Here is a 9,576-nt window from a genome sequence, read left to right as displayed (position 1 = left end):
AGTTGAGAAAAAAGCACTTGTGACTCACTTCACTATGAAACAACATAAATGCACCGATTTGCTATGGTGCGTCATTCAGGTCATTAAACCCTCCCCAAGAAGGGGGAATAGAGATCTGACCCTCACTAGAAGCGAGCAGAAATTGATCTATAACTTCAATACAGTGAGAAGGGGGCTAAATATTGCCGTGGAGTGGAGTGCTTTTCTTTGATGGTATCTAATCAGTCTATACCAGTTTGCATTATCATGAAATCTGGGCTCGCTATCACCCTGGCCTTCATTAGATAACCGATCTTGTCTGGTCTACATATTTAGGCAGAAAAGTCTTCCCACCATTATTTGTAACCCATCAAGTGGTGATGCCCCATTACTCCAGGAAGTAAGTAAATACAACAAGGGACATTGAGATCATCGAGGTTATGTCACCCCTGTATCTACTGGTGTTTGCTCAATCAGAGTGATTAATATTCATCCTTGCAAATATGTTTAACGTGTGTGCTAGTCCAGGGCTTCTGGAAAGGACCACGAAAAAACACGAATTCTGTGAAAAGATGGGTTTACCAACACTTTTGGTAACACTCCGGCCACACATCTAGAGATGTGGAGAGCATGTGGCTGTCGGCAGCAGATGACCAATAGCGCGCTTGCCATTTTTGCGCTCCCAAAATGCTGTAGATATTGCCATGTGATCTTTCACGTTTATACACCTGCAATCAGGTGTTTTTAATATGCCTAAAGAGTGTTCCTCTCCAACGGCTCATCAATTATGGAAATGACAAAAAATACAAACTCTGCTAAAGTATAGGTTTATTAATATTTTCAGCCACACTGCAGTCAGATAACTAGAAATGTAAAGCACGATCAGCTGTTTGCAGCAGATGACTAACAATGTGCATACTAGATTGTGCTCGTAAATGCCGTAAATCTATCACGTGACTTTTCACGCACGTACACCTGGAATCAGGTGACCTTTAAAAGGGCTGGTGCGCCATTTAAACCGTGGTGAACGTATGGAAGATATCTTGTCCGTTTTGCCACCAGCAGCGAGCGCGTTCAACACGAGTAAAGTGTCAGCAACAGGTATGCGCTTGCGAACAAATGTCATTGAAAGCGTATGTTTTAAATTGTTGTTGTCACAAGCATACAAGAAGTCATGCAGCATTTAAGTTAGAACAAGAAATGTTTTAAACATGTAGCTGTCTGCCATTAGACAACGAGATGTAACACAAACGTTCAAGTTGGTAATCTATTTTGCACTAAACAATAGAAAGCCCTTCTTTAAATATGTTGGGGCCGTTTCATCTGCTAAAATAAGAAATACCAAACGAGATAACATTGTTACACATTTCTCATGTCTATCCAAAATTTTATGCGTGGTAACATAATAGATTTTTGACTGAGATAAGCGAGACACAATAAGGCGTTACAACTCCTTTTTCTGAAAAAGTAGCATTGAATGCTAAACAATAGTGCATCTAAAAGCCCCAGCTAACAGGACTTCACCTGCCATTTGTTAACAGGCAGGAGCATAGCTACAAGCAGTGGATCAAGCCTTGAATCAGGGAAGCTGTCCATCACTCGTTGTCACTACATTAATAGTGGCCGTGAAGATACATCTACAAGGAGGGGCCTCCCGTAAATTCTAAAGTCATTAGGAACCTTCTTTCTTTTCTATACAAGTAATAAATAGTCAATTCATTAGGTCCTAACTTTTGTGTGTTCCCTTTAATGTAGGGTTCCGGACACTGGATAAATCACGTACCCAGCAGTCCCAGCTCAGTGGTCCTAACTAGATGGTGCGGATCACAGGTGGGTGCAGTGCCCTTGTCTAGAATAAAATAAACTAGCTATCACCTTCAAACAACCAACCTGGGAAAACTTTGTTCATATTGTAATATATGTGTAATTTATGTTTTAGATCTGGCACTTTATGTGAATGGGGAAAAAAATTAATCTTCTAAGACAATATGAATGTCCTGAAGATGGCCCGACAGTTGTTTTTCTGACCACCGCAGACAACGGTGGTACTCCATCAAGGGCCGAAACATATGTCGACCTAAAAAGGGAAACAAAATGTTTTTTCCTATGTCATGCATATCAAAAATAACTAATATGTTGGAAGAAAATGTAAATTGAAGAACCCCGTTTTTGTAAAAATTATCAATGAAATGAAAGGTATGACTGGTTTAAGCATAAGTTAATAATGTATTTTAAGATGTTTTTATGAATTAACATTAAATAGATTAATGATTTTGCTACATTGCATTCAGTCGAAATATTTTTTTCCCACAAGGTGTTTAGTCTGAATAATAAGTAAGCAGTCTCTCTGTACCCAAACCTGTGTCTTCACAGGACCTCTAGAGAGGGGTAGTCAGTCTGTCATGTACTTTTTTCTCCAAGTTCGCGAGGGCCATAACGATGAGCCCTGGTGCTGTTCCCCCCGGATCGGGTATCATTGCTATTAGCACCCCGGGTTTGCAGTCCACAAACCCAGGGTGCTGACAGCAATGTATTTTGAATGAATGAACGGGACGCCTCGCGGCATCCCGTTCATTCAAACAACATACTTAACCAAGATGCCTGCCACGGAGCTGGACGGTGGGGTTCCAACTGGGGAGTGGGGGGGTAAGATGTTGGGGGAGCAGCCATGAGGTTGCTTGTAACGTGGGCTTGTATCAGTAGATTCAGTCCGCTATCCAAGTAACCTGATTGGCTGGCTCCCCACCTCTGTGTGCTAATGCTTAGATCTTGCCCATAGGGGAGCACCCTGTTAAGTTGCAGAGAAACCCCTGCTCCCTACGGACGTGTATGCCAACCACCTCCTGATTACATATAAAAAAGGTTCAAGATATACTCCTTAGGTCACCACTGAGAGCCTGGGCTCTTGCTTCCCCCAGAACTGGAATCCGTGATGACATCTTTTCTGGATTTCGGTTCCATGGAAATCTGCACCGATTCCTGCACTGTGTCTATACTAGCAGGAGTCACCATGCTAGAAAATGTCCTATGCTGTGATGCAGTAACCCTGTCCAGAATGATTGCAGCAGAAAAGGTTTGGGCACTTAGATGTCTTGGGACCCTCATTAGTTTTTAACCCTGACCCCTGAGCACAGTAGAGACTACTTTATAGCACCTGCCTTAGGATGTGCTATATCTACCCTCGTTCTCCCTATGTCCCCTTAAACTAATCCAGAATAGGGCAGCAAGACTTATCCTTGGCCTCAGGCCCAGGGGCCGCATCTCTCCCACCTTAAAAATTCTTCTGCAAGGATCGAGTTCAAATCCCTCTGCATCATCCACAAGGCTGCCTGGAGCCGGGGACCGCGCTATCTGCAACTTGCTTGCACTAAATACTCTCCCTCTAGACCTCCACATTCCTCTGGTACCAACTCTTTGTGTGTGAAGCGTTTGGCTAAACAGAGGGCTGGCAGCCGATCTATTTCCTAATTTGGATGTCTAAGAAACGAGCTGGGGGTAGATCTCTGTCTTCGGCTGGGGCTTCCCTCTGGAACAGCCTCCCTGCGACTCTAAAACTTGAGGAGAACCATCTCCGGTTCGGAAGCACCTCAAGACCTTCCTCTTTTCTTCTGCCTTCGTTCCCCTTCTCCACTGCTGATCTGTTCTCTTGGCACTTGTCACCTGGCCATCCTCTGTCCCCTGGGCCCAGGTACCTGCTCACCCTGCCACCCTCCCACACTGCCTCCGAGCCACCCCTTGCACTGGAGACTTGTATCTGTACCCATACAGTCTCCATGCCCCCTTTTTCTTCTTTTCATGCACTTATTCTGAATTACCCAGTTTGCTGCCGTAAACACAGCACTTGCCACTTGCTGGCTGCACTAGCACTGTTAATTTCCTTTAATATCAATTTATTTGTATTTATTATTATTTATCTGTTTATCCTCTGCTCTGCACTTTCCACTCTCCGCCTTCCATGCACTTTTCCCCTTTCCCTTTCCCATGCACTTGCACGTTCTCAATGTCACTGGGCCTAGTAATATCGCTGTTGTGTTCTCCCCTGTTCGCCTCCCTTGCCTTGTCGCGCTCTGAAATACTGTACGAGCGCGATAGAAATAAAATATCCTATCATATCTTATGGAACAGCCTCCCCCTCCCTCTTCGTCTTGAGCCGGATCTCCTCAAATTCCAGAAGCTCCTCAAGACTTTCCTTTTCACCTCCTCCTTCCCTTCAACCCTCCTCTACTAATCCCACAGTTGCTGAGATTGGTGACCAGGGCCCTTATGTGTCCTCTTGGGCCTGGCCTCCCACACCCAATCGCCTTCAGCCTCCGCCCGCCCCCAGCACCTGCCTTGGCACTCACTGGCCTATGCCACTGTAGGCCTGCACTTACCTGCTTATTGCAGCTGAACGCTCCCTGGCACTTCCTACACTGGGCACTTGTATCTGCTGCTCACCCACGAGCACGGACACTCCTGCACTTATCCCCACTCCCTCTTCCCTTCTCCTCTCTCTGCACTTGCACGCTTTGAATGCTCACAAGGCCTAGTAGATCTGTCTTTATCCCCCAGTGTATTAATTGTTCTCAGTTCCATGTTCCCTCACTGTTGCCCTGTGGGCGCTTTGAAACACAATTTACTTGTTGTATAAGCGCCTAACAAATGCACAATAAAATAAATGTTGTAAGGCGAGTGCTGTAACACTTTCTCTGTGTGCCAGTGAGGCTCTGTCAATGTGTTCTTCTTTGTCCACCAGGGGGCACTTGAGAACCTTTTTGTTTTCTTTCTTTGAGCTGCCAAGCTCCTGGCCTTTGGAGTCCCTCTCTCCCTGACAACAAATGACGCTACTGACCCGCCACCTCCGATTGGTTGAGCGCCTATGCAAGCTGTGCCATGTGGCCTGAAGCCAGGGAGTCTTGGCGCTGGCTCTGGGGAATTTTTGTTGTTGTTCTGCCCCCGCGTCCTCCCGCCTTGGCCTCCAAACAGAAGCTGCTGCGTTTCTTGGTTTCGCTTCCTTGTCTGGCGTGGCTTGCTCACCAGTGTACTTCTGTAGCATCAAACATCACATCAGAAGCACAGAATATTCTAGAAAACAGGAGGAAAAAGTATTACTGTGCATTGTCCCCACTTCTGAAGCAGACCACAGGACAGGTGTTCAAGCATTGGTGTGTAGAGCAGTGGGGTGTAGAGCAGTGGGGTGCAGAGCTGTGGGGTGTAGAGCAGTGGAGTGTAGAGCAGTGGGGTGTTCACACAGTGTGGTGTAGAACAGTGGGGTGTACAGTAGTGGGGTGTAGAGTAGTGGGGTGTAGAGCTGTGGGGTGTAGAGCTGTGGGGTATAGAGCAGTGGGGTGTAGAGCTGTGGGATGTAGAGCTGTGGAGTGTTCACACAGTGGGGTGTAGAGCTGGGGGTGTAGAGCAGTGGGGTGTAGAGCAGTGGGGTGTAGAGCTGTGGGGTGTTCACGCAGTGGGGTGTAGAGCAGTGGGGTGTAGAGCAGTGGGAAGTAGAGCCAGTGGGTGTAGAGCTGTAGGGTTTAGAGCAGTGGGGTGTAGAGCAGTGGGGTGTAGAGCAGTGGGGTGTTCAGGCAGTGGGGTGTAGAGCAATGGGGTGTAGAGCTGTGGGGTGTTCACGAAGTGGGGTGTTCACACAGTGGGGTGTAGAGCAGTGGGGTGTTCACACAGTGGGGTGTAGAGCTGTGGGGTATAGAGCAGTGGGGTGTAGAGCGGTGGAGTGTAGAGTAGTGGGGTGTAGAGCTGTGGGGTGTTCACACAGTGGGGTGTAGAGCGGTGGAGTGTAGAGCTGTGGGGTGTAGAGCTGTGGGGTGTTCACGCAGTGGGGTGTAGAGCAGTGGGGTGTAGAGCAGTGGGGTGTAGAGATGTGGGGTGTAGAGCAGTGGGGTGTTCACGCAGTGGGGTTTAGAGCAGTGAAGTGTAGAGCAGTGGGGTGTAGAGCAGTGGGGTGTAGAGCAGTGGGGTGTAGAGCAGTGGGGTGTTCACGCAGTGGGGTGTAGAGCTGTGTGGTGTAGAGCTGTGGGGTGTAGTGCAGTGGGGTGTAGAGCTGCGGGGTGTAGAGCTGTGGGGTGTTCGCACAGTGGGGTGTAGATCTGTGGGGTGTAGAGCAGTGGGGTGTAGAGCTGTGGGGTGTTGAGCTGTGGGGTGTTCACGCAGTGGGGTGTAGAGCAGTGGGGTGTAGAGCAGTGGGGTGTAGAGCTGTGGGGTGTAGATCTGTGGGGTGTAGAGCAGTGGGGTGTAGAGCTGTGGGGTGTTGAGCTGTGGGGTGTTCACGCAGTGGGGTGTAGAGCAGTGGGGTGTAGACAGTGGGGTGTAGAGCTGTGGGGTGTAGTGCAGTGTGGAGTAGAGCTGTGGGGTGTAGAGCTGTGGGGTGTAGAGATGTGGGGTGTACAGCAGTGGGGTGTAGAGCTGTGGGGTGTTCACGCAGTGGGGTGTAGAGCTGTGGGGTGTAGAGCAGTGGGGTGTAGAGCAGTGGGGTGTAGAGCAGTGTGGAGTAGAGCTGTGGGGTGTAGAGCTGTGGGATGTAGAGCTGTGGGATGTAGAGCAGTGGGGTGTAGAGCAGTGGGGTGTAGAGCAGTGGGGTGTAGAGCTGTGGGGTGTAGAGCTGTGGAGTGTAGAGCTGTGGGGTGTAGAGCTGTGGGGTGTTCACGCAGTGGGGTGTAGAGCAGTCGGGTGTAGAGATGTGGGGTGTAGAGATGTGGGGTGTAGAGCAGTGGGGTGTTCACGCAGTGGGGTTTAGAGCAGCGAAGTGTAGAGCAGTGGGGTGTAGAGCAGTGGGGTGTAGAGCAGTGAAGTGTAGAACAGTGGGGTGTAGAGCAGTGGGGTGTAGAGCAGTGGGGTGTTCACGCAGTGGGGTGTAGAGCTGTGGGGTGTAGAGCTGTGGGGTGTAGAGCTGCGGGGTGTAGAGCTGTGGGGTGTAGAGCAGTGGGGTGTAGAGCAGTGGGGTGTAGAGCAGTGGGGTGTAGAGCAGTGGGAAGTAGAGCCAGTGGGGTGTAGAGCAGTGGGGTGTAGAGCAGTGGGGTGTTCAGGCAGTGGGGTGTAGAGCAGTGGGGTGTAGAGCTGTGGGGTGTTCACGAAGTGGGGTGTTCACACAGTGGGGTGTAGAGCAGTGGGGTGTTCACACAGTGGGGTGTAGAGCTGTGGGGTATAGAGCAGTGGGGTGTAGAGCGGTGGAGTGTAGAGCAGTGGGGTGTAGAGCGGTGGGGTGTTCACACAGTGGGGTGTAGAGCTGTGGGGTGTAGAGCTGTGGGGTGTAGAGCTGTGGGGTGTTCACGCAGTGGGGTGTAGAGCAGTGGGGTGTAGAGATGTGGGGTGTAGAGATGTGGGGTGTAGAGCAGTGGGGTGTTCACGCAGTGGGGTTTAGAGCAGTGAAGTGTAGAGCAGTGGGGTGTAGAGCAGTGGGGTGTAGAGCAGTGAAGTGTAGAGCAGTGGGGTGTAGAGCAGTGGGGTGTAGAGCAGTGGGGTGTTCACGCAGTGGGGTGTAGAGCTGGTGGTGTAGAGCTGTGGGGTGTAGTGCAGTGGGGTGTAGAGCTCCGGGGTGTAGAGCCGCGGGGTGTAGAGCTGTGGGGTGTTCGCGCAGTGGGGTGTAGATCTGTGGGGTGTAGAGCAGTGGGGTGTAGAGCTGTGGGGTGTTCACGCAGTGGGGTGTAGAGCAGTGGGGTGTAGAGCAGTGGGGTGTAGAGCAGTGGGGTGTAGTGCAGTGTGGAGTAGAGCTGTGGGGTGTAGAGATGTGGGGTGTACAGCAGTGGGGTGTAGAGCTGTGGGGTGTTCACGCAGTGGGGTGTAGAGCAGTGGGGTGTAGAGCAGTGGGGTGTAGAGCAGTGGGGTGTAGTGCAGTGTGGAGTAGAGCTGTGGGGTGTAGAGCTGTGGGATGTAGAGCAGTGGGGTGTAGAGCAGTGGGGTGTAGAGCAGTGGGGTGTTCACGCAGTGGGGTGTTCACGCAGTGGGGTGTAGAGCTGTGTGGTGTAGAGCTGTGGGGTGTTCGCGCAGTGGGGTGTAGAGCGGTGGGGTGTAGAGCTGTAGGGTGTAGAGCATTGTGGTGTAGGGCTGTGGGGTGTTCACACAGTGGGGTGTAGAGCAGTGGGTTGTAGAGCAGTGGGCTGTTCACGCAGTGGGGTGTAGAGCTGTGGGGTGTAGTGCAGTGGGGTGTAGAGCAGTGGGGTGCAGAGCTGTGGGGTGTTCGCACAGTGGGGTGTAGAGCAGTGGGGTGTAGAGCAGTGGGGTGTAGAGCAGTGCGGTGCAGAGCTGTGGGGTGTTCGCGCAGTGGGGTGTAGGGCGGTGGGGTGTAGAGCTGTAGGGTGTAGAGCAGTGTGGTGCAGAGCTGTGGGGTGTTCGCACAGTGGGGTGTAGAGCAGTGGGGTGTAGAGCAGTGTGGTGTAGAGCTGGGAGACCTAGTGCAGAGAGTGGCGAATACACTAAAACCACAGGGACTCCGCTCACACGCTTTTTGCCATTGTCACCCACCATGAAATTATTTCACTCACCCGCCAAGCACCTTTACCTGTCCATACACTTCAATGGGCTCTCACCCACCAAAAATGAAATGTCTGTGTTCACCCACCCTGGGGTTGCAAATGGTTAAGAGGTATGGACTCCCCAACAGCAAGAAGAAAAGGTGCAAACTAGAGAAACACACGGGACCCACATGTTGGACTAGATCTCACTCCGGAAGCTTCTAATTAAGCATTAACCTCTTTACTACCAGCAGCCAGCAGCAAAGAAAACAAACTAACACTTCTAAAACACATTTTCTCTTAATTTTTGAAAACACAAAATTAACATTTTGTTTCAATGGCTGACCCCAAAGATGAGGTCATGCACTGACATCATCCAATAGGCTAACACTGCAGTCTATATAAGGGTAACACTGCAGTCTAAATAAGGGTAACACTGCAGTCTACATAAGGCTAACGTTGCAGTCTATATAAGGCTAACGTTGCAGTCTATATAAGGCTAACGTTGCAGTCTGTATAAGGCTAACACTGCAGTCTATATAAGGCTAACACTGCAGTCTATATAAGGGTAACACTGCAGTCTATATAAGGGTTACGCTGCAGTCTATATAAGGGTAACACTGCAGTCTATATAAGGGTAACACTGCAGTCTATATAAGGATAACACTGCAGTCTATATGAGGGTAACACTGCAGTCTATATAAGCCTAACGCTGCAGTCTATATAAGGCTAACACTGCAGTCTATATAAGGGTAACACTGCAGTCTATATAAGGCTAGCACTGCAGTCTATATAAGGCTAACACTGCAGTCTATATAAGGCTAACACTGCAGTCTATATAAGGCTAACACTGCAGTCTATGTAAGGCTATCACTGCAGTCTATATGAGGCTAACACTGCAGTCTATATAAGGGTAACACTGCAGTTTATATAAGACAAACACTGCAGTCTATATAAGGCTAACACTGCAGTCTATATAACACTGCAGTCTATATAAGGCTAACACTGCAGTCTATGTAAGGCTATCACTGCAGTCTACATAAGGCTAACACTGCAGTCTATATAAGGCTATCACTGCAGTCTATATAAGGCTAACACTGCAGTCTATATAAGACTAACACTGCAGTCTATATAAGGCTAACACTGCAGTCTATAT

General features: G+C 49.5%; 1 long non-coding RNA gene across 1 annotated transcript; it reads left to right on the top strand.

The window, feature by feature from the left end:
• Positions 1 to 990: 990 nt before the first annotated feature.
• LOC138520699 (uncharacterized) lies at positions 991 to 2,181 on the top strand. Its single transcript, XR_011282866.1, has 3 exons — positions 991 to 1,080; positions 1,521 to 1,809; positions 1,919 to 2,181. It is a non-coding gene; the product is annotated as an uncharacterized lncRNA (long non-coding RNA).
• Positions 2,182 to 9,576: the final 7,395 nt, after the last annotated feature.

This window comes from Ambystoma mexicanum, chromosome 13 (assembly GCF_040938575.1).
Source record: "Ambystoma mexicanum isolate Mex_15411 chromosome 13, UKY_AmexF1_1, whole genome shotgun sequence".
In the NCBI taxonomy this organism is placed as follows: Eukaryota; Metazoa; Chordata; class Amphibia; order Caudata; family Ambystomatidae; genus Ambystoma; species Ambystoma mexicanum.
Note: the sequence above shows the minus strand (reverse complement) of the source record. Positions and strands in the feature narration are given on the sequence as shown.